We start from the raw sequence: 23,917 nt of genomic DNA, 5'->3' as shown, positions 1-23,917 counted from the left end.
GATAAAGCCTAAAACGTTTTGGAAGAATGTTCTCTGGTCAGATGAGACAAAAGTAGAGCTTTTTGGGAAAAGCCATCAACATAGAGTTTACAGGGAAAAAAAGAGGCATTCAAAGAAAAGAACATGGTCCCTACAGTCAAACATGGCGGAGGTTCCCTGATGTTTTGGGGTTGCTTTGCTGTCTCTGGCACTGGACTGCTTGACCGTGTGCATGGCATTATGAAGTCTGAAGACTACCAACAGATTTTACAGCATAATGTAGGGCCCAGTGTGAAAAAGCTGGGTCTCCCTCAGAGGTCATGGGTCTTCCAGCAGGACAATGACCCAAAACACACTTCAAAAAGCACTAGAAAATGGTTTGATAGAAAGCACTGGAGATTACTAAAGTGGCCAGCAATGAGTCCAGACCTGAATCCCATAGAACACCTGTGGAGAGATCTCAAAATGGCAGTTTGGAGAAGGCAGCCTTCAAATCTCAGGGACCTGGAGCAGTTTGCCAAAGAAGAATGGTCTAAAATTCCAGCAGAGCATTGTAAGAAACTCATTGATGGTTACCGGAAGCGGTTGTTCGCAGTTATTTTGGCTAAAGGTTGTGCAACCAAGTATTAAGCTAAGGGTGCCAATACTTTTGTCTGGCCCATTTTTGGAGTTTTGTGTGAAATAATCAATGATTTGATTTTTGTTTCATTCTCTTTTGTGTTTTTTCATTGCAAGCAAAATAAATGAAGATAATAATACCAAAAAATTTGTGATTGCAATCATTTTCAAGAAGAAACTGAGTATTATCTGACAGAATTGCAGGGGTGCCAATACTTTTGGCCAGCACTGTATAGTCAGTAAAGTTTTGCAAACTTTTATGCACTATGCTCCTCAGCATTCGGTGACCCCACAAGTGCAGTTTTAATGTCAGATCTTGGCACAGTTATTAATGCAGGTTTATGAGCCAAATCTTGCAGTGGATTTCAGCTGCGGCTACAGCTCATCCAAAGATCGTGCTGCTACTGTTGTGCAAAAATTGTGCATTTTCAAAGCGCTTCAATGAATCACGGTCTTAGACTTTTCGTGATTTGCTCGTCTCAGTAGCAACAACTTTTTTTGCAATAGGCATCTTATTACTGATCATCTTTGGCCCCACAACAAACTTAGCAATCAAGGTTAACATGCAACCCTGCCTTAAAGGGTTGTGTCATCCGCACAATGTTATATGCACAGGATGTACAATAAGCACCTCGTTTGGGAGTGACCCTTTAAATGAGAATGGAAATATAAAGACTTATTGTTACTGCTGAAGCACTTCTAGCTTTGGCACCGAAAACTGCATCAAAAACTGCATGTGTGATTCCAGCCGTACTGATGCTGTATGATGTTAATGATGATGGGGAGGGGAGCCATTGGGACGCTGACTCCCCTGTGACGCATCTCCTCTATTAGCCTAATTGCTCTCTCTTGTAAAGGAGGTGATTTGGATAATAGATATATTTCAGTGAATCACTGAATTGCATTTCTCTCATATATAAAAGAAGGTTCACCAGGGATGAACTTTCCCTTCAAGGTATCTATAAACATTCACTGATTTTTCATTGAACTGACAGTCATGTTTTATATTTTCAATCAGTGCCTAATATTGCTGCAGACTGGCGAGCGGGATGTCAAAGAACACGGCATGTAAGAGGTTAAACAATGACTCCGAATAAAAGAACAATTAACATGTATTATATAAAGGTCTGGAGAGGTGTCCTGTTGGGGGCTCCTCTCTGTGCGCTCCCCCATCTCATCATTTGCAGGGCTCTCCTGGGATGTCTGTTAGTGAATTAATAATGACAGTGCGCCTGGTTCTGGAGCTGTGTAACACTGCGCACCCCCTCCCCCTGCAGAGATTGCCGCAGCCGGAAAGGTTCCCTCATCATTTCCATGGGAACAGGCAGGAACTGAGACGCTAAGAGACATCTTGATGGGGACTGAATGAGGCCATCAAGGGCTTTCCTTAACCCATTGTTACCCTGCAGTACGCTATAATATGCTGCCATTTACTTTAAATAATGTTATTTTGACATTATAATGTATATGTCTGATACACAGCCCTACAGGTGCTGGTATGTACAGGTCTCATGCATCGGGAAGCATGGTCCATGAAAGTGCTGTAACTCATGGCAACCAGACACATGGTGCGAGGCTGTGGTACAGGCAGCTGCTATAGGTGTATTGCCTTTTGGACTACCAGAATATTAATTGTTTTTTTATTTGCAAATCTTTGTCAATGACTGCACTTTTTCAATGTCAAATTATGAACCTGAGACTGCTTTGCATGCTTTCAGATGGAGACACAAATGCAGAAGAAAACATGCCATACTGCAGAGCTACGGCTACTCTGCAAGCATTGCTTACAGGAAAGATTGAGGTGAGCACATTTCACGGTCCGTATACAGATCGCAATGCCCAGATGACCACAGGTCTCCAAACCTGACCTTACAGCCTCATATGTGTCAATGAGGCAGGAGACCTGCATTCAGTCCAGGCATTGTGGTCCAATAAACTCGTATGAACCCGGCCTAACTCTACACACATGGCACCTTTCCACTGCTGTGAGAGCCCATATTATATGATATCATTCAATGGCACTGACATTCTGTTTTATCATTGTACTACATTAGGGAGATATTCTTCACTAGCAGCGTTACCCTTAGAAGAGAATACCATGCCCCACGAGTGGACATATCATTGGTGCACCCTGAGCATGGGCCCAAGAGGTACTCTAAAGTAGGTATAATTGTGCATTATGATGAGATATTGGACTGCAAAGGGCCCAATTACTGTTCTTGTGTAGCACCCCTGAGATATGGAACTGCATCCTCTTGGGGATGCAGGACCTACCCCCTCGGACCTGGAGAACTAGTGCCGATTCCACCAAAACACAATCGAAATCCTAGTTCTCCTCTCCACACTGGGCATAGAGGGTTAACCACGTAAGGGGATGGTCGCCATGTGAACGAGTCCCTAGATATAGCCAGCCTGGTGGGAGGGGTCAGTCAGTCAGAGAGTAGTGCAGAGTCAAGTAGCACACAGGAGAGGTGTGCGGACGTGCCGGAGCTGGATCCGTTTAACGGTGACCCCGGGGGCAAAAGAGAGAGGTCGCCATGATGGGTACCGAGATACCGCTGGGACCGAAGCATGCACGGGGCACAGGGCCCTAGGTCAAGCACAAGTTTTAGACTGTTTGGCAAATACCTGCCCGGTGAGGACACCTTCGCGGACTTCAACGAACCAAATAATCCGGGGGCATCAGCAGTAAACTAGGATCGGGGGTCGGACACTTACCTCCCCCCAGGGTCTGCACTGCCCGCCGTACGGAGGAGACTGTACCCCAAAAGGGACAGTCGGGGTCCGCAAATGCTCCACGCTACGGGGACTCAATGTACAGAGAGTGTCGGGGACAGAGCAACCTGGGTCACTACATTGGCACTGGTCCTCCTGGGACCTGAACCAGCAACCCTGGCTCCACAGTAAGTAAAGACTGTGAGACTTGGTGTGGTCTGCATTATTGCCCCACTACATCTCCCAGGCACAGCCCTACCTACGGAAGGCCTACCATTGCAGCTGCCACTACCACTAGCTCTGGGAGTACCCACATTGAGCAGCAGCGGTTCTCCATCTCTAACCGAAACCCGCAGGTGGCGTCACATGACAAAATCTCTTATCTCCCCTGTAAATACCCCCCATTAACAAAAGGGGCCCAGAGAACTGGACCGGGCTACGGCTACCAGAGTGACATTCCCATTCCCGAGTACCCCCTTCTCTGGGCGCTACACTTGCACAGGGGTCCTCTTGTGTATGTGTCCGCCAGTGCCATGCCCAATGCCATGGATCCACTGTAAGGATGCCATGTACTATTATACAGTTTGCATACATTCACTTAGAATTACATAGCTTTGTATTTGCAGTAATATGTAGAATTTAGCTGTGTTTTTTTAAAATGTGTAACTTGTATGGACAAGAAAACAAAGCCCAAAGATCACTATTGGCTTTTGTAATTAGAATGTTATTTATTATATAAATGTGGCACACATGAAAAATCTGCTCATGTGAAACTGGCCTAAGGTCTATTTCAGACAACTTAGACTGGATTCACATTGGATGTTTATCTCCTGTTAAAATGTTATGTCTTATGTTTTAGTAGATTTCAGTAGGTTCAATTCCAACCTCAGACGCCTACACTCCCTTTGGCAAATCCCTTTATCTTCCTCTGCATCTGATTCTTACCAATAAGCTGGTGATAAAAAGCAGGTGTTTATGGGATATGATCTGCATATTCTAGTGAATCACTGCAAGACATTCTGGTCAGAGGGTAACACAATCTTCTGTAGCCCGATTCTATTCATATTCTAATCAATACTGGTCAATGTGATGCTTAACTATTTCCCTGCTATAGAGAGCAGCGATTTTATGTTACGCAGTCATTCACAGAGATTATCTCCGGCAGGACAGAGTTCTGCACCACTTCAGTCCATGCATTACAATCAAGGAATAAGGAGCAATGTGTCTCACACGTTATACCTTAGTGAGCTGTGACAGGACCAACAGAGCAACGTTAGTAAGAGGCCAAAGGGAAATGATCCATGTCTGATACAGAAAGTCTCGTAGACAAAGATAATATATATCCCATCAATCTTTCAGAGAGATGTGGCTGAAACAATGTGCTTATTGAAACATAGGAATCCCTCTCCAAACATTACACCCTAACATATATGTCGCGGGCGGAGGAGGGGACGCTGCGCTCTCCCACTGCTCGGGTCCGGCTACTGCTGCTGCATCGGCTGTGGCTGCTCGGTGGTGGCTCGAGCGGTGGGCCGGATCCCGGGGACTCGAGCGGCGCTCCTCGCCCGTGAGTGAAAAGGGGAGTTTGATGGTGGGGATTGGATATTGTCCGTGACGCCACCCACGGTTGTGGTGATATTGGTGACACCACCGCTGCTCTATACTGGGATCCCGGGAGCGGTGACAGGGAGCAGCTTTGATGTTAGTTCTCCCCTCCGTGGGTAGGGGGTTGGTTGTCCCGGGGCCCGGTGATGGGGTAGGGATGGATGGCAGGCGGGTTACGGGGCCTGGTGAGGTGCAGGGTCGCGGGGGCAGCGCTGTGCCGCACGGCACGGTGGTACTCACTCAGCCAATGATGAGAACACAGTTCTCGGTAAAACACACGGCTGGATGGACGGGTCCCACAGACGGCTGCGGTGTTGTTTCTCCCGGCAAGTTGATGGTGACTGCCTTTCCCTGCACCTATGTACTGTAAACGGTTCCAATGGGTTCCCACCGGTAACCCGCTCCCCAGCTTGGATGGGAGCTGAAGGAGCCCCTTTTGACCGCAGGCGCTGGCCCTGGGAACGGTAGCCTTGGCGGTAGCTGTGTCTCCCTCTCACGGTTTTACTGTTGCCTTCTGTCGGGACTTGGCTGCTGGGAAACCCAGGAGGTTCCCTTCACTGACGGATTTGGCAAATTCACGGCGACTCCTAGCCTTGCCGGGGTCCGTAAGCCCCTGCCAGATGGTGCTGACTTCTCTTTGTGTACCGGTCCGGTACCGCCGGGCCACCACCCGTCCACGGTCCTTACGGTAGACTTCGATAGGCCACTCCTGCAGACGGTCACCACCGTCTGCCAACCTTGCTGATCCGTCCGGGCCACACACCCGGACCAACTTCAGTCTGCTCCTCTACCACTTTCCTTCCTCTCACTTTCCACTCTCAAACTGAACTACCTGGTTTTCCCGCCTCCAGGACTGTGAACTCCTCGGTGGGCGGGGCCAACCGCCTGGCCCACCCCCTGGTGTGAACATCAGCCCCTGGAGGAAGGCAACAAGGGTTTGTGTCTGACTTCGGTGTGCCTGGCCGGGAGTGTGGGGTGTGTAGGTGTTGTTCTCTGTGGCCCCTGGCTTGTCCAGGGCGCCACATATACTGTACAGGAAACCATATGGAAGTCAATGATGGGGCCCTCTAAAGAAGCCAGACTTGTCTGCTGGGCATATCCACGAGGCGTAAATGGTTAGGGCTGTGAAGTTACATTTTTTCACTTAATGCATTTGTTATACTAAACTTAGAAGCATAGCCTATGCCAACACCTTGCACTGCATAACACTCAAAATATGGCCCTTTAAATACATAGAAACTTTCCAGTCTACCTACTAGGGTATGTTCACATGGAGTTTCTAGATATGGATTTTGGCGAGGACTCTGAACCACAAAGCACAGCAAACAATGCTTCACACAGTCTTAAAATAAGCTTTGAAATATTCCTAATAGGAAAATTTGCCTAGAGTGTGCATGGCCCTTTTTTCCGTAACTTTTCATATTTGATATAATTTATGCAGTTTTCACTACCAAGATTATTATTTATTATTATAGCGACATTTATTCCATGAAGCTTTATATGTGAAAAGGGGTATACATAGTACGGACAAAGTACAACAGTCTTGAATAGTGATGAGCGAGTATGCTTGTTACTACTCGGTACTCGCACGAGTATCACTGTACTCGGGCTACTCGGTGGGGACCGAGTAATCTCGCGATACTCGTGCTGTACTCGTGGTCTTCATCCCTGCATGTTGGCGCTCTTTTGAGAGCCAGCCCTCATGCAGGGATTGGCTGGCAGACCACTGCAATGCCACAGCCCTGTTAGTTGTGGAATTGCAGTGATTGGCCGGCCTGCACAGCGTGACCGAGCCTTTATACCGGCGGGCGCGCTGTGCTCTGCTCACAGCCATCCAGACAGTCAGTGCAGGGAGAGTGTCGCTGCTTCAGGGAAAGGTTTGCGGCCCTTTATAGCTATTTCCGTAGCAGGGCTGCAAACAGTGTGACCAGAAGTCCTTCTCAGGACTATTCTAGTTGTATACAGGCAGGCAGGGTATAGCCAGGTCGGAGTAGAGTAGCAGAGTCCTTCTCAGGACTATTGTTGCTATATACAGGCAGGGAATAGCCAGGTCGGAATACAGGCGAGTGACCAGAAGAGTCCTTGTCAGGACTATTGTAGCAGTATACAGGCAGGCAGGCAGGCAGGCAGGAAGGGTATATAGCCATTCCTAGTGGTGACCGTATACCAGCCTTCATCATATCTGGGGCTGGTGTACACAGTCTAAAACAGTCCAGATAGTGTCAGACTTCTCAGTAATTTTTTCTCCTAAAAAGTAAAAACCTGTTAGGTTCTTAGTGCGTCCGTGCTTGCATTTAAAAACCGCACGTGTGTGCCTGTCGGTGGCAGCGTACAGGTGCACTTGTGTGCGTTTTTCACAAACTATTATATAACGCACAAGTCTAGTGTATAATATACGTCAGTCAGCAGTGGCTGATAGTGTCAGACTTCTCAGTAATTTTTTCTCCTAAAAACCTGTTAGGTTCTTAGTGCGTCCGTGCTTCCATTTAAAAACCGCACGTGTGTGCCTGTCGGTGGCAGCGTACAGGTGCACTTGTGTGCGTTTTTCACAAACTATTATATAACGCACAAGTCTAGTGTATAATACACGTCAGTCAGCAGTGGCTGATAGTGTCAGACTTCTCAGTAATTTTTTCTCCTAAAAACCTGTTAGGTTCTTAGTGCGTCCGTGCTTGCATTTAAAAAGCGCACGTGTGTGCCTGTCGGTGGCAGCGTACAGGTGCACTTGTGTGCGTTTTTCACAAACTATTATATAACGCACAAGTCTAGTGTATAATACACGTCAGTCAGCAGTGGCTGATAGTGTCAGACTTCTCAGTAATTTTTTCTCCTAAAAACCTGTTAGGTTCTTAGTGCGTCCGTGCTTGCATTTAAAAACCGCACGTGTGTGCCTGTTGGTGGCAGCGTACAGGTGCACTTGTGTGCGTTTTTCACAAACTATTATATAACGCACAAGTCTAGTGTATAATATACGTCAGTCAGCAGTGGCTGATAGTGTCAGACTTCTCAGTAATTTTTTCTCCTAAAAACCTGTTAGGTTCTTAGTGCGTCCGTGCTTGCATTTAAAAACCGCACGTGTGTGCCTGTCGGTGCCAGCGTACAGGTGCACTTGTGTGCATTTTTCACAAACTATTATATAACGCACAAGTCTAGTGTATAATACACGTCAGCACAGCACAGCATTGCAAAATGCACAAGGGCGTTGGCAAGGAGCAAGGAAGTGGACGTGATGGTGGTGCAGGCAGAGGCCGAGATCGTGGGCAAGCTCTAATTTCGCCACAACAAAGGGCCACATCTAGTCGCTCGCACGTCCTGTCCCAAATTCTTGGGGACCGCAGCAGTACACCGCTCTTGAACCAAGACCAGTGTCAACAGGTTGTTAGTTGGATAGCGGATAATGCATCCAGTCAGATTGGCACCACCACAAACACTCTGTCTTCCACACGGTCAAGTGTCAGTAGCCGTGATACTGCACCGCACATTTCAGAACCTGATCCTCCTTCCTACCACAAGGCTGAGTACACGTCCTCGGACATTAATGATCCCACACTTGGACACTCGGAAGAGCTGTTCACGTTTCAATTCGCACATTCTGGCCTCTCGCCAGCTCATGTTGAAGTGGGTCATGAGGAGATCGTATGTACAGATGCCCAAATATTTGAGCAGCCACGTTCTCACGAAGTTGGCAACGTGTCTCAACAAGGGGTGGACGATGATGAGACACAATTGTCAGGAGGAGGAGCAGGGTGCGGAAGGGGAAGACGACGTGGTGGATGATCCAGTAACTGACCCAACCTGGCAGGAGGATATGCAGAGTGAGGACAGCAGTGCACAGGGGGAGGGAGGCGTAGCATCCCAACAGGCAGTAAGAAGCAGGGTGGTGGCTCCAGGCAGAAGTCAGGCAACCGTTCCCCGGAACAACAACACGACACAAGGTGCCTGTACAAATGTTAGGTCTTCCCGAGTCTGGCAGTTTTTTAAGTTGGCTCCAGATGATTCTAAAAAGGCCATTTGCAACACCTGCCGTGCCAGCATCAGCAGGGGTACCAAAACTAGCAGCCTGACCACCACCAGCATGATCAGGCACATGTCAGCCAAGCACCCGACTTTGTGGGAAGTACAACAGAGTCGAGGAGCAGTGCTTGCTGATGTCACTGCTACGTCTTCGCTGGTTGTGTATGCGAGCCAATCCCCTGTCCATGCTGCCTGCGAACAAGCCTCCTCCGGTCCTGCACCTGCAGTTGCCTACGCAGAAATAACACCATCATCAAGCACGTCCTTGTCCCAGCGCAGCGTTCAGTTATCCATTCAGCAAACCTTTGAACGCAGGCGCAAATACACTGCCAACGCCCCACATGCCACAGTTCTAAATGCTAACATTTTGCGACTGCTTGCGCTGGAAATGTTGCCTTTTAGGCTGGTGGAGACAGAAGCATTCCGCGACCTGATGGCGGCAGCTGTCCCACGTTACTCGGTCCCCAGCCGCCACTATTTCTCCCGGTGTGCCGTCCCCGCGTTGCATAACCACGTGTCACAAAACATCACACGTGCCCTGAACAACGCTGTTTCACCCAAAGTCCACCTAACCACAGACATGTGGACAAGTGCTTGTGGGCAAGGCCACTACATCTCGTTGACGGCACACTGGGTTAATATTGTGGAAGCTGGGACCCAGTCTGAGCGAGGGACGGAACACGTCCTTCCCACACCAAGGTTTGCAGGCCCTACCTCAGTCAGGGTTTCACCCACACTCTACAGCTCCGGAATGTCATGCTCTTCAGCCTCCTCCTCCTCCTGCGCATCCTCATCCACTTTACCCTCCACACCAGTCCCAAGCTGGAAGCACTGCAGCACTGCCTCGGCGAAGCGGCAACAGGCTGTGCTGAAGCTAATCTGCATAGGTGACAAACCCCACAATGCAGAAGAGGTGTAGACAGCTCTGAAACAGCAGGCAGATCACTGGCTCACACCTCTGAACCTAAAGCCAGGAAAGGTCGTGTGTGACAATGGCCGGAACCTGGTGGCGGCTTTGAGGCGAGGCCAGCTGACACATGTTCCATGCGTGGCCCATGTGCTCAACCTCGTGGTTCAGCGGTTTCTAAAGTCATACCCAGAGCTGTCTGATCTGCTGGTAAAAGTTCGCCGCCTGTCTGCACATTTTCGAAAGTCACCTACTGCTTCAGCCGGCCTTGCCGGCTTTCAGCGCCGTTTGCATCTTCCGCCTCACAGACTGGTGTGTGATGTCCCCACGCGTTGGAATTCAACTCTGCACATGTTGGTCAGGATATGGGAGCAGAAGAGGGCAGTTGTTGAGTACCTGCATCACCTAAGCCGTCGGGAAATGGGTCAAACTCCACACATAACACCTGAGGAGTGGGGATGGATGTCCGACCTATGTACCATCCTCCAAAACTTTGAGGACTCCACCAAGAAGGTTGAGTGGTGATGACGCTATTATTAGCGTCACCATACCGCTACTCTGCCTTCTAAAACGGTCTCTGCTCAAAAACAAACATGATGCATTGCAGGCGGAGCGCGATGAGTTGCAGCAAGAAACAGTAGTGGGTGTGGGTGATAACACACAGCCCAGCCTCGTCTCATCACAACGTGCAGTGGAGGACTATGACGAGGAGGAGGATGAAGACATGGAGCAACTCTCCGGCCAAATTGAGGATATGACATGCACACCAGTCATATCCTCGGTTCAGCGTGGCTGGCCAGAGGACAGGGTAGATGAGGAGGAGGAGGAGGAGGAGGAGGACAGCATGTTCAGTCATCGTGTTGGTCAGGCTACTGAAGTCCTGGCTGTTAAGAGTCTGGCGCACATGGCTGACTTTATGGTAAGCTGCCTGTCTCGTGACCCTCGCGTTAAGAACATCTTGGCCGACAATCATTACTGGTTGGTAACACTGTTAGACCCACGCTACAAGGAGAACTTTATGTCTCTTATTCCCGAGGCGGAGAGGTCAACCAAAATGCAGCAGTTCCGGAAGGCCATAGTCACGGAAGTAGGCAAAGCATTCCCCTCACAAAACGCTAGCGGCATAGGTCAGGAATCAGTGGACAACCAAGGCGTACAGCCGAGAGAGGCACAAGTCCAATCCGCCAGAGGTAGGGGAACAGTCTTTAAGATGTGGGACAGTTTTCTCAGCCCCTCACGTACCACAGCCCCTGAGGTGCGGGGTAGTGCCACAAGAAATCCTAAGTTTGCCCAGATGCTCAAGGAGTACCTTGCAGATCGAACAACTGTATTCCGACATTCCTCTGTGCCTTACAATTATTGGGTATCCAAGGTGGACACGTGGCATGAATTGGCTCTCTACGCCTTGGAAGTCCTGGCCTGCCCTGCCGCTAGCGTTTTGTCAGAGCGTGTTTTTAGTGCCGCAGGTGGAATCATTACAGATAAACGCACCCGCCTGTCAACTGAAAATGCTGACAGGCTGACTCTGATCAAGATGAACAAGGGTTGGATTGGGCCAGACTTCACCACACCACCAGCAAATGAGAGCGGAATTTAAAGTTTGTAACGGGAATTTGCCATGTACCTCCACTCACCCATGGGTACACACTTCTGGACTTTGGATAATCGCTGGACTGCTCCTCCTTCTCCTCATGCGCCACCATGATGACCGTTACAATAGTTAGACCTTTGTTTCAGGTATACCCCCAGTGGTAAATTTTTTCGCCCATTCTTTGCAGAATGGACATTACAACGACAGGAGACCCGCTCCTTTGCAATGGGAACAATGTTTTGAGGCCCTCATGCATGTCTCTATCCAGGGACAACGTGGAGCCTCCCAATTTTTGGCTGCCCTGCCTAAGGGCTATACTATAATACACCCACTTCCTGACAATGGACACTTAATGTTTTGAGGCCCTCATGCACGTCTCTATCCAGGGACAACGTGGAGCCTCCCAATTTTTGGCTGCCCTGCCTAAGGGCTATACTATAATACACCCACTTCCTGACAATGGACACTTAATGTTTTGAGGCCCTCATGCACGTCTCTATCCAGGGACAACGTGGAGCCTCCCAATTTTTGGCTGCCCTGCCTAAGGGCTATACTATAATACACCCACTTCCTGACAATGGACACTTAATGTTTTGAGGCCCTCATGCACGTCTCTATTCAGGGACAACGTGGAGCCTCCCAATTTTTGGCTGCCCTGCCTAAGGGCTATACTATAATACACCCACTTCCTGACAATGGACACTTAATGTTTTGAGGCCCTCATGCACGTCTCTATCCAGGGACAACGTGGAGCCTCCCAATTTTTGGCTGCCCTGCCTAAGGGCTATACTATAATACACCCACTTCCTGACAATGGACACTTAATGTTTTGAGGCCCTCATGCACGTCTCTATCCAGGGACAACGTGGAGCCTCCCAATTTTTGGCTGCCCTGCCAAAGGGCTATACTACAATAGACCCACTTCCTTGCAATGGGCACTTCAGGTTTACAGGCCCTCATGCACATCTCTATCCAGGGACAATGTGGAGCCTCCCAATTTTTGGCTGCCCTGCCAAAGGGCTATACTACAATAGACCCACTTCCTTACAATGGGCACTTCAGGTTTACAGGCCCTCATGCACGTCTCTATCCAGGGACAACGTGGAGCCTCCCAATTTTTGGCTGCCCTGCCAAAGGGCTATACTACAATAGACCCACTTCCTTACAATGGGCACTTCAGGTTTACAGGCCCTCATGCACATCTCTATCCAGGGACAATGTGGAGCCTCCCAATTTTTGGCTGCCCTGCCAAAGGGCTATACTACAATAGACCCACTTCCTTACAATGGGCACTTCAGGTTTACAGGCCCTCATGCACATCTCTATCCAGGGACAATGTGGAGCCTCCCAATTTTTGGCTGCCCTGCCAAAGGGCTATACTACAATAGACCCACTTCCTTACAATGGGCACTTCAGGTTTACAGGCCCTCATGCACGTCTCTATCCAGGGACAACGTGGAGCCTCCCAATTTTTGGCTGCCCTGCCTAAGGGCTATACTACAATAGACCCACTTCCTTACAATGGGCACTTCAGGTTTACAGGCCCTCATGCACGTCTGTATGCAGGGGCATTGGTGAACCTCACAATTTTGGACTGCCCTGGAAAAGGAAAATACTACAAAGACTCACTTCCTCAAAATGGGCACATTAGACTCAAGAGGCCTTCATGTACGTCTCTTCTCAGGGACATCGGAGTGCCACACAATGTTTTACGTAAAATCTTTCATGTATTAATCTCAAAAAGTAACATACATTAGCTCTATCTCACTATTGGGTATGTGCCCTTAACATTTCCGCCATGAAAATTCATTTTGGTGTCATTTTTGAAGGTTTTCTGGTGAGTCCGTAAAAATGGCGTAAACCGCGGACAAAATTGTTCACAGCTGTGACTTTTGAGTGATAAATGCTTGAAGGGATCTTCCCCATGCTGTTGCCATGTCATTTGAGCACTCTTCTGAGACTTTTGTGCCATCTTTAGGGTTTCTACATGCTGCCGGGGGTCATTTCACAAAAATTCTCGGGTCTCCCATAGGATAACATTGGGCTCGGTGCTCAGGCCGAGTACACGAGTATCTTGGGATGCTCGGCCCGAGCCTCGAGCACCCGAGCTTTTTAGTACTCGCTCATCACTAGTCTTGAACAATACAAGGCACAGACAGGTACAGGAGGAGAGAGGACCCTGCCTGTGAGGGCTTTCAGTCTACAAAGGATGGGTGAGGTACAGTATGTTCAAAATCTCATTATAAATATAGGGTGCGATTGACCATACAGTGTCAGTTCAGGTTTTGTATGCCACTTTTTAAGCCAAAACTAAGTGTGCATCATAAAGTTAGAGAAAGTTTAAGGCTATGTGCGCACTTTGGGTTGAGGTAGTTGCAGTTATAACTGCATCCTCTGGTAGAAATTGTCTTTGTCAAATTTTGTCTTGACCACAAAAACGCTATAAATATGCTTGCGTTTTTACCGCGTTTTAGCCCCGTTTTTCATGCTTTTTCACTGCTTAAAATCAGATGCGTTTTGACTACAAATACAATGCTAAACAAAGTTTAAACATACAAACACTATCAAAAAAAGGAAAAAAATAACAAAAAATAGCTTATTTTATTAAAATGATAACTTTGTGATAAAATTATGCATAAAATTACATTTATTTATTGATTTTTATAAATATAATTGTCGGACTATGTGTGTGTGTGTGTAAAGGGACATATCATGCCTTTAATATTTTGTCAAAAACACATGAAATTAATTGGTCCAAAAAGCATGTTTTCTGCATTAAAAAAGCATGTAAAACGCTAGAATTTTGAAGTTGACTGCGTTTTGTAACTTCTGATTGACTTCATTGTTAGCAAATCGCTGCCAAAATGGCAAAAACAATTGACATGCTGCTTCTTTAAACCCTCTGTTGCTGAATTCACTTTCCTGGTACATATCTCTGCTTGCTGAAGTGTAATGTCTGCTCCCCTCTGTTGCTGAATTCACTTTCCTGGTACATATCTCTGCTTGCTGAAGTGTAATGTCTGCTCCCCTCTGTTGCTGAATTCACTTTCCTGGTACATATCTCTGCTTGCTGAAGTGTAATGTCTGCTCCCCTCTGTTGCTGAATTCACTTTCCTGGTACATATCTCTGCTTGCTGAAGTGTAATGTCTGCTCCCCTCTGTTGCTGAATTCACTTTCCTGGTACATATCTCTGCTTGCTGAAGTGTAATGTCTGCTCCCCTCTGTTGCTGAATTCACTTTCCTGGTACATATCTCTGCTTGCTGAAGTGTAATGTCTGCTCCCCTCTGTTGCTGAATTCACTTTCCTGGTACATATCTCTGCTTGCTGAAGTGTAATGTCTGCTCCCCTCTGTTGCTGAATTCACGTTCCTGGTACATATCTCTGCTTGCTGAATTGTAATGTCTGCGCCCCGCAAACGCTGAGTTTTTGCCAAAATTTCGGCAACTAAAACGCTGCGTTTTTAACAGCAAAGTACACACAAGAAATCCCTATTTCCCATAGCTTTGCTTGAAAATCAAAACGCATGCCTTTTGGCATTAAAACGCTGCAGTTCAAAAAGCTGCGGAAACGCAGGTAAAAACGCAAAGTGCGCACATAGCCTTAAGATCAGCCACTAATTAGTTTTTAAGCTACTCCTGGTTTGGCTTCATAAACCATAAAAAAACCTGAAAATTGCATGGTTCACTCCAAAAATCTTTGAAAACTCATCCTATTATTTGCTAAGGGCTCCTTATGGTTTGCTATTGTTCACATCCTGAATGCATACCTCCCAACCGTCCTGGATACAGCGGGACTATCACGCTTTGCATTGTTTGTCCCGTTGCCACGGGCGGGAGGGACGTATCCCAGGCTCCGCCCACCCACTCTCTCCCCGCCTCCCTGCTTTTCCCTCCTACCATCCTAACACGTGGCGTGACATAACAGAGAGGAGCGTGCTGCCCGAAACTAGTCTCTGTCTGCTCTGTGCTGCTGCTAAGGTATGTAAACTGAATCTCCCCAGCACTGATTCCCCTCCCCCCCCCGGCCGGCGCATGAGATCCTCTGTTTCTCTGCCTCCCTGTGTCCTTATCTATCGTGTGTGCCTGCCCTGCAGCATTGAGAATCACACAGTGTTTGCTTCTCAATGCTGCAGGCACACCACGGTAGATCAGGACATTGGGGAGAGGACAGTGTACTTACCACTTGTGTCCTCTCCTGCAGGTGCACAGCACTGGCCGGTAATATGCAAAGATAGAAGCATTGCCAATGCTTCTATCAGCTACCGACCACTGATCCCCTGCCTGGCAGAGCTGCTGTTCACACATCAGTTTTTTCCCAATCAGGCACAATCTGCTTTGTGCCTGATGCAACGGATCCGTCTCAGATTGTGAAAAAACTGATGCGACGGATCCGTTTTGTTTTTTTTTTATGCTGAGAGAGACCCCACACGCACACACGCAGGCACTACCTCTCACGCATCATCACCGCACACGCCAGCACTACCCAGCACGCATCATCACCGCACACCCCTGCACTACCGCACGCATTATTACCACACACACCGGCACTACCCTGCACGCATCATCACCGCACACAACCCGGCATTACCTCAGTGACGTCACCGCTGACAGCACGACTCTCTTCAGTTGCTGTGTGGAGCTGATATAGAGAGGCGGTGTTCTACTGCCTTTGCTGTCAGCTTCATGTAGCAGAGCTGAAATCGTCGTGGGACCTCTGTGGATTACGTCGGACCTGGAGGGGTATTTGGGGATTTTAATAAAATGGTGAAAGAGGGTGTTTTTTTGCCTTTTATTCCAAATAAAGGATTTTTTTGGGTGTATGTGTTTATTTACTTTCACTTACAGGTTAATCAATGGGGCTGTCTCATAGACGCCTGCCATGATTAACCCCTTATTACCCCGATTGCCACCGCACCAGGGCAATTCAGGAAGAGACGGGTAGAGTCCCTGGACTGTCGCATCTAATGGATGCGGCAATTTCGGGCGGCTGCTGGCTGATATTTTTAGGCTGGGGGGCTCCCCATAACGTAGAGCTCCCCATCCTGAGAATACCAGCCTTCAGCCGTGTGGCTTTATCTTAGCTGGTATTAAAATTGGGGGGGAACCGCACGCCGTTTTTCTTTTAATTATTTATTTATTTTACTGCACAATAGACACCCGCCCACCGGCTGCTGTGATTGGTTGCAGTGAGGCAGCTGTCACTCAGCGTGGGGGCGTGTCTGCCTGCAACTAATCATAGGCGCCGGTGTGCGGGGAAAGCAGAGAATACGAGATTGAATAATGAGCGGCCGGCATTTTCAAATCAGGAGAAGCCGCCGGAGCAATGTGACAGCCGTGCAGCGCTGCGCCGGTGAGTGGGTGAGAGTGAGTGAATAAGTCAGTGAGTCAGTCAGTGAGTGAGAGAGTTTGAGAGTGAGTAATTGATTGATTTTCTAACAAGCAATGAATTTATATCACATCTGGGCATGCTCAGAAGTAAAAACCGGATACGGTACATGCTTCCGGCATTTAAAGCATGACACCAAATCCGACTCGCATAGACTTTCATTATGCACCATGCTGCACAGCGCCGCACCCGGAGCTATGCATTTTTTTGCCGCTGGGAAAAACACGTTCCTCTCTGCGTCCTGTGCGGCCGCCGGAATGACGTTTTTTGCCGCATCAGGCAAAAACCGGATCAAACGCAAGTACATGCGGCACAATCCGGCGCTAATAAAAGTCTATGAGGAAACACCACACCCGGCGGCAAAAAAAAAAACAGATGCGTTTTTCCCGCAAGGCGCCGGATTGTGCCGCACAGCAAAAACCTGATGTGTGAACATACCCTTAGCTGCACACCCTGTTCAGCTCTCCTAGGTCCTAGCTGCCTGCACACCCTGTTCAGCCCTCCTCCTGGGTCCTAGCTGCCTGCACACCCTGTTCAGCTCTCCTCCTGGGTCCTAGCTGGCTGCACACCCTGTTCAGCTCTTCTCCTGGGTCCTAGCTGCCTGCACACCCTGTTTAGCTCTCCTCCTGGGTCCTAGGTGCCTGCACACCCTGTTCAGCTCTTCTCCTGGGTCCTAGCTGCCTGCACACCCTGTTCAGCTCTCCTCCTGGGTCCTAGCTGCCTGCACACCCTGTTCAGCTCTCCTCCTGGGTCCTAGCTGCCTGCACACCCTGTTCAGCTCTCCTCCTGGGTCCTAGCTGCCTGCACACCCTTTTCAGCTCTCCTCCTGGGTCCTAGCTGCCTGCACACCCAGTTCAGCTCTCCTCCTGGGTTCTAGCTGCCTGCACACCCTGTTCAGCTCTTCTCCTGGGTCCTAGCTGCCTGCACACCCTGTTCAGCTCTCCTCCTGGGTCCTAGCTGCCTGCACACCCTGTTCAGCCTTCCTCCTGGGTTCTAGCTGCCTGCACACCCTGTTGAGCTCTCCTCCTGGGTCCTAGCTGCCTGCACACCCTGTTCAGCCCTCCTCCTAGGTCCTAGCTGCCTGCACACCCTGTTCAGCTCTCCTCCTGGGTCCTAGCTGGCTGCACACCCTGTTCAGCTCTTCTCCTGGGTCCTAGCTGCCTGCACACCCTGTTTAGCTCTCCTCCTGGGTCCTAGGTGCCTGCACACCCTGTTCAGCTCTCCTCCTGGGTCCTAGCTGCCTGCACACCCTGTTCAGCTCTCCTCCTGGGTCCTAGCTGCCTGCACACCCTGTTCAGCCCTCCTCCTGGGTCCTAGCTGCCTGCACACCCTGTTCACTCTACTCCTGGGTCCTAGCCGCCTGCACACCCTGTAGTTAACGCCCTGCCTGTTCTGCACATTGCTGATCTGTGGCGGCTCAGAGCGATCACGGACAGCTTCTGCAGTTTCAGTTTGCTGGATGGGTGTAGATGGGGAGTGGATATGGGTGTGGCTGTTTGTAAAATGGATATGGTTAGGGGCGTGGCCTAAAAAATTGCCGCCGCAAACTTTCTCCCTCTTTCCCTTCTTTAAAAGTTGGGAGGTATGTGAATGTCTTACTAGGTCCCCCTCTGTGCTTCTAGAATATATTTCTCAAGAAGCTGAGCTGTATCTGTCCCACAGCTCATACTCTCCCACCCTTAGGGTACTCTCACACTGGTGTATAAAAAATTTGGTCCCGGTCTCATCCAGAAATGTGGGACAAGTGAAATCCTTTTGCTATTCCGTACGTCATGCGAGTGGTATGCAAGTGTGCGATTTATTTTCTCACCCAGCATCCGTATGACATGTTTTTTTTCTCATTATTATTCTACAATCATTTATAGTGGTCTTTGCTACAGAATGGTAATGTAGCCGTAAAAAACAGGCGTCACACAGATGCCACACGTGCATGCATGTGGTGTCCAATTTTTTTTCTCACACCCATTGACTTACATTGACGAGTTGTGACTGTTAGATGTGTACAAATAACAGCATGCTGCAATTTTTCTTCAGTCTCATTAAGCTGAGGAACAACTCGCAGATCTGCTCTACCTCATTGACTAACATTGAGGTGAGTGTAATACAATATTTTTTCTCACATTGCACTCGTCTGTTTGATATGCCGTGTGAGAGAACCCTTAATGTCTCTGTACCGCCCCTGCAGCAGTCAGACTGCTCGGTTACTGTGGCTTGAGGGTCTCCGGACCCGGCGGCTTGTGGACACTTGAAAATAAAAGGGGGCTATTTACAGGGGGGGGGTTAGTATTCGTGATGCCACCCGTTGTTCGCGGTAAGTGAGAGTACCGGTGCTACTGATGGGAGTACCCGGGAGAGATGGAGCGAGGCAGCCAGATGACGTTCCCTCCACGGGTAGGGTAGACCCCGGGACTCTGGATGATGGAGGTGTAGGGGAGCGTGGTGCAGGCCAGGGGGCAGACTCGTGGGAGATCAGCATACTCACTCAGGCCATGTGGATGTTGGTGTGACCATTAAGCAGACTCTGACACAGGAGTAAACCAAGTCTCTTAGTGCCGCTGCCACTCAGGGGAGCTCGTCCGGGAATCCTCCCCCGTTGGTATTGATGATGGTTCTGGACCTTCCTCCATGCACTATATTTAGACGTTTCTAAGTGACCCCTCAGCCTGAAGCTTTTGGGGTCCCGATCCCTACGATTATTTAGAGGAGCTGTGCTCTCGATGGCTGACACCTGGGATTTCAGTGGGCCGCATAAGCTGGAAATCCCTATCACCCTCGTTGTCTTAGTGCCTTCAATCTCTGAGCTCTTGAGGAAAATTCATAAAGAGACTATCCTCCACAGGTTAATTATCAGGTTGCGTGAAGCTACTCCCTGATCTAGGGTCCAGTACCCCGCCATGCTCGGTACCAGTCCGGTTACTAGATTTTCCGGTGCCGACCGTTCTCTAAAACTAAGTCTGGGCACCCTTCTCTAATACCCTGCGAATTGGTCTCTGACTCCTCCAGTCCTAGACCACCGTCTGCGACCTAGCCAAAGTCTCCCAGGGAGCTACAACTCCCTCAGCTTCTCACTTTCTGAGGGCTACTACTCGGCTCACTGTGTCCCTCCCACCAGTCTACCTGACCCCTGGCGGGTGGCTCTTTTCCAGCTAGAACCATGGAGGGTGAGTTCTGCACCACAAGAGAAAGGAGTGCAGTTCCCTGTGACACCCTGAGTGATTCAGGGGCGTCACATCTCATCCTCCACTCCACCTACAAAGCACTATCCTGAGACTTCCATATACTGAAGACGAATAAATCCCTGCACACACGGGTTCACCTACCTAACAGTCCTCCCACCTTACCTAATTTGTGGCACTCTTCTGCTGTCAGTAATTCTATGTGCTTACACCAGCTGGCTCAGTGTACTCACTTATTCTAATGTAATCTAGCATTTAGAAAGCCCAGCTCCATCTTTTTGGCTGAAGTGACAAGCAAATAAGAATTCATATTCTGTGTGGACCCTGCAATGTGCTCTCCCTCCATGTGAGACTGACCAAGGATCACAGCCCACACCCCCATGACATCACTGGTTAGAGCTCCCTTTAGAGCTGCTGACTGGGCCATTCCAAGCACAGACAGGAAATCTCTGTATTCTGTGCTTTGGACAGACTGTAGCAGGAAGTAAGGAGCTGAGGGTAACATGGGAAAAGCTCAGGAACAGAGCAGAATTTTAACAGCTAGTACATTATGAAGTATTTTCATTTCTAACAGGCATTTTAGTATTTTAATAATCTATTTGTCTGGAAAAGGTGGAAAAAGTGGCTTCAACTTGAAAAAATGATTTGTCTACTTAAAAATAAGCCTTAGTGGTCTCAAGTATGCCTGGTGATTGAAGCAGAAGGCTCAGGAGCGGACTCTGGTGGGGACGTGACAGACACTCAGTGGTTTTGTACCAGACACGGTGTGCCATGTGCTCTCCCAGTTTTTGTGGTGTTTCAATCAAGGACCCTCTAAGAAGCAATTAATTTTAAATGTTAACAATAAATAGGGTATGCTCTCCTCAGAGACTGGCTGTAAATAGTATGGTAGGCAAGAGGCTACCATTGGAAATGTTTTGTGTCAAGGCATTTGCTAAAATGTGAATAAAAGTGGTGCGCAATGTGACACACAACAATTTTTAATGAAGCTTGCCCATTTATATAACACAGTATCTGAATTACAAACTGTACACGTAACCCCCTTTGGTGGACCCCAAAATAGGTACAGAGACCTCACTAGGCCTTTAAAACAAAGGTATGGACCCTAATCCAGATCCTGCTTTATGCAGACATTACCCACCACATATGTCAGCCAGCACATAGGTTCTCACCACAGTAATAAAACCACAATCTGTCCCAATCCACTTCAACATAAAATCAAGATTACTCTTTATACACCACCTGCCCCGCCCCTTGTTCATCCCTCCAGAATAAGGATTTACCACATTAACTATAATAATCAGTTCCAAGTGACATCACATCACATAGGCAGTCACAAGTTGATCCCCCTCCTTGGAATATTTTATGCCAAGTTTTGAATGATGAACTATTGTAACACTATAGCTCATTGACGATTGAATCCTCTATACAGTACGACTTTTTCAATTTTGAAATTTTATCTTATAACCAAAATCATATTTTTTGATTATTTTTGGTAGTCTATTCCTCCAGTGGTTTCTCTAGGTGGTATATTATTTGGAATTTCTTGCAGGAATTTGTAGAATGATTGTTTGGAGGATTATGTAAGTATTTCAGATGGCCCTAGCTCCAGTATTTAACCATTGCCTTGTTAGTATAGTCATAACCATCCAGGGAATGAAAGGAGCCCCAAAGTGGAAGAGCTTGGAGGAACACATGGTTGCATATATTGGACATATTTAAGTAAAAAGTGATTAAGAATTCTTTTATTATATGGTAATAATTGTCACATTAAATATTTAATTATTCCATCTCTTCTCCCCCCTTGTTTCCTCTTAGTATCTCCCTTTACAGTTTTTATTCCTTTGACACCATATTATAGTTGGTACTTACTGTTGCTGGGTTGATATCAGTTATATGGTAATCTTTCTTCTATTTCAGCTGGAAGAGACATTTCAATTTGATTGGATGATGAGCTTTATGGGGGGAAGAATCTCCAGATAAAAGGCCCTGCTCCGGGAAGCTTTGTTCAATTTGAAGAAGAATGGAAGAAGCAGCAGCCCGGCCCCCCTCCATTTATTATTGTCAATAATTATTATTGACGCAATGTTTCTTGGGCATATGATAGTCGCCTACTAATGCTAATGCAGGGTGGACTATGTCTATTACTATTATAAACTTTTTTTTAGGACTGAATTATTTGTAATTATAATTATGGTCTTAATATTTATTTAATTGGGTAACCTTTAATAACATTGTAGCCTATTTATCCAAAATTTTGTGTTTTGTGTCATTTTAGTATGGTTAATTGTTTATAGCAGTCAGCATTTTGCTATCATGTTATTGGTTGCCAGAGATAGCTGGAAGGCTTAAGGCCCAGTCACACTAAACAACTTACCAGCGATCCCAACAACGATCCAACCTGATAGGGATCGCTGGTAAGTTGCTAGGAGGTTGCTGGTGAGATGTCACACTGCAATGCTCCAGTGATCCCACCAGTAACCTGACCTGGCAGGGATCGCTGGAGCGTGGCTACACGAGTTGCTGGTGAGCTCACCAGCAACCAGTGTCCCAGCCCCCAGCTAGCAGCGCCGCGTGGAAGATGCTGCGCTTGGTAACTAAGGTAAATATCGGGTAACCAACCCGATATTTACCTTGGTTACCAGCGCACGCAGCTACACATGCAGAGAGCAGGGAGCAGCGCACACCGCTTAGCGCTGGCTCCCTGCTCTCCTAGTTACAGCACACATCGGGTTAATTACCTGATGTGTGCTGCAGCTACATGTGCACAGAGCAGGGAGCAGCACACAATGCTTAGCGCTGGCTCCCTGCTCTCCTAGCTACAGTACACATGGGGTTAATTACCCGATGTGTACTCTGCTACACGTGCAAGAAGCAGCAGCCGGCACTGACAGTGAGAGCGGAGGAGGCTGGTAACGAAGGTAAATATCGGGTAACCAAGGACAGGGCTTCTTGGTTACCCGATGTTTACCGTGGTTACCAGCGTTTGCAGAAGCCGGCTCCTGCTGCCTGCACATTTAGTTGTTGCTGTCTCGCTGTCACACACAGCGATATGTGCTGCACAGCGGGAGAGCAACAACTAAAAAATGGCCCAGGACATTCAGCAACAACCAACGACCTCACAGCAGGGGCCAGGTTGTTGCTGGATGTCACACACAGCAACATCACTAGCAACATCGCTGTTACGTCACAAACGTTCGTTAGCAGCGATGTTGCTAGCGATGTTGCTTAGTGTGACGGGGCCTTTAGTTTTTGTATTTTTCCAGTCCCAGTAATAAACTTTGGGACCTACTGGTCTTATCTAGCAAAATCTCACTGAGGTTCTGAAGTGTACATGGACCAAGTGATTGGGTTTCCTTGTTTTAGTTAGTGCCTGCCAGATCTGTTTCTATATATTTACCGTAAGTCAAATTGCTGTTCTTGGAGGCTAAATTACTTGATTTTCTATAAGGCTATGTCATAGAGCTGGCTAACATGTGGAATGGTCATCAATGAGAATACCTAATACAGGAAAGCAAAAAATGTGTGCCAGGACTTGTGATCTGCCGCTCAAGTTGACCACTTGGCTCACATCTTATTTTTCAGACCAGCACATTTATATATTCATGAGCATATGGGTCTGAGGTAAAAGCTGTCGGGCCATAATTTAATGTAGGGCTCAGGGAGGTCAGAGTGAAAAGGATTTGCCAATATATAGATGTTTACGCAAAAAACCCCAAAAGAATATGGCAGCATTTCTGTTAAAAAGCTGCTATCACGATTTACCGTATTTTTCGTTTTATAAGACACACCGGATTATAAGACGCACCCAAATTTAGTAATTTAAAAGGTAAAAAAGAGGTCAGTCTTATACTTATACTGGTGTCTTACTGGAGGGGGCAGCAGCAGTGGTGGAGCGGGGTCACAGGAGGCAGAGGCAGTGCTG

General features: G+C 48.0%; 1 protein-coding gene and 1 long non-coding RNA gene across 3 annotated transcripts in view; one reads left to right on the top strand and one right to left on the bottom strand.

Annotated features, from left to right (window-relative positions):
• NALF2 (NALCN channel auxiliary factor 2) overlaps positions 1-23,917 on the bottom strand; it is a 572,598-nt gene that overhangs the window by 394,420 nt on the left and 154,261 nt on the right. The gene's annotated exons all lie outside the window — the stretch shown is intronic.
• On the top strand, positions 1,925-22,561 carry LOC142251316 (uncharacterized). 2 transcript variants are annotated; one of them, XR_012725305.1, is made up of 4 exons: positions 1,925-2,005; positions 2,316-2,398; positions 2,652-2,757; positions 21,913-22,561. It is a non-coding gene; the product is annotated as an uncharacterized LOC142251316 (long non-coding RNA). The 2 variants fall into 2 exon arrangements; XR_012725304.1 differs by having other exon boundaries at positions 1,935-2,398.

The sequence above is a fragment of the Anomaloglossus baeobatrachus genome, chromosome 9 (assembly GCF_048569485.1).
Source record: "Anomaloglossus baeobatrachus isolate aAnoBae1 chromosome 9, aAnoBae1.hap1, whole genome shotgun sequence".
NCBI lineage: Eukaryota > Metazoa > Chordata > Amphibia > Anura > Aromobatidae > Anomaloglossus > Anomaloglossus baeobatrachus.
The sequence above is the reverse complement of the archived record's forward strand: the minus strand, read 5'-3'. Positions and strand labels throughout refer to the sequence as shown.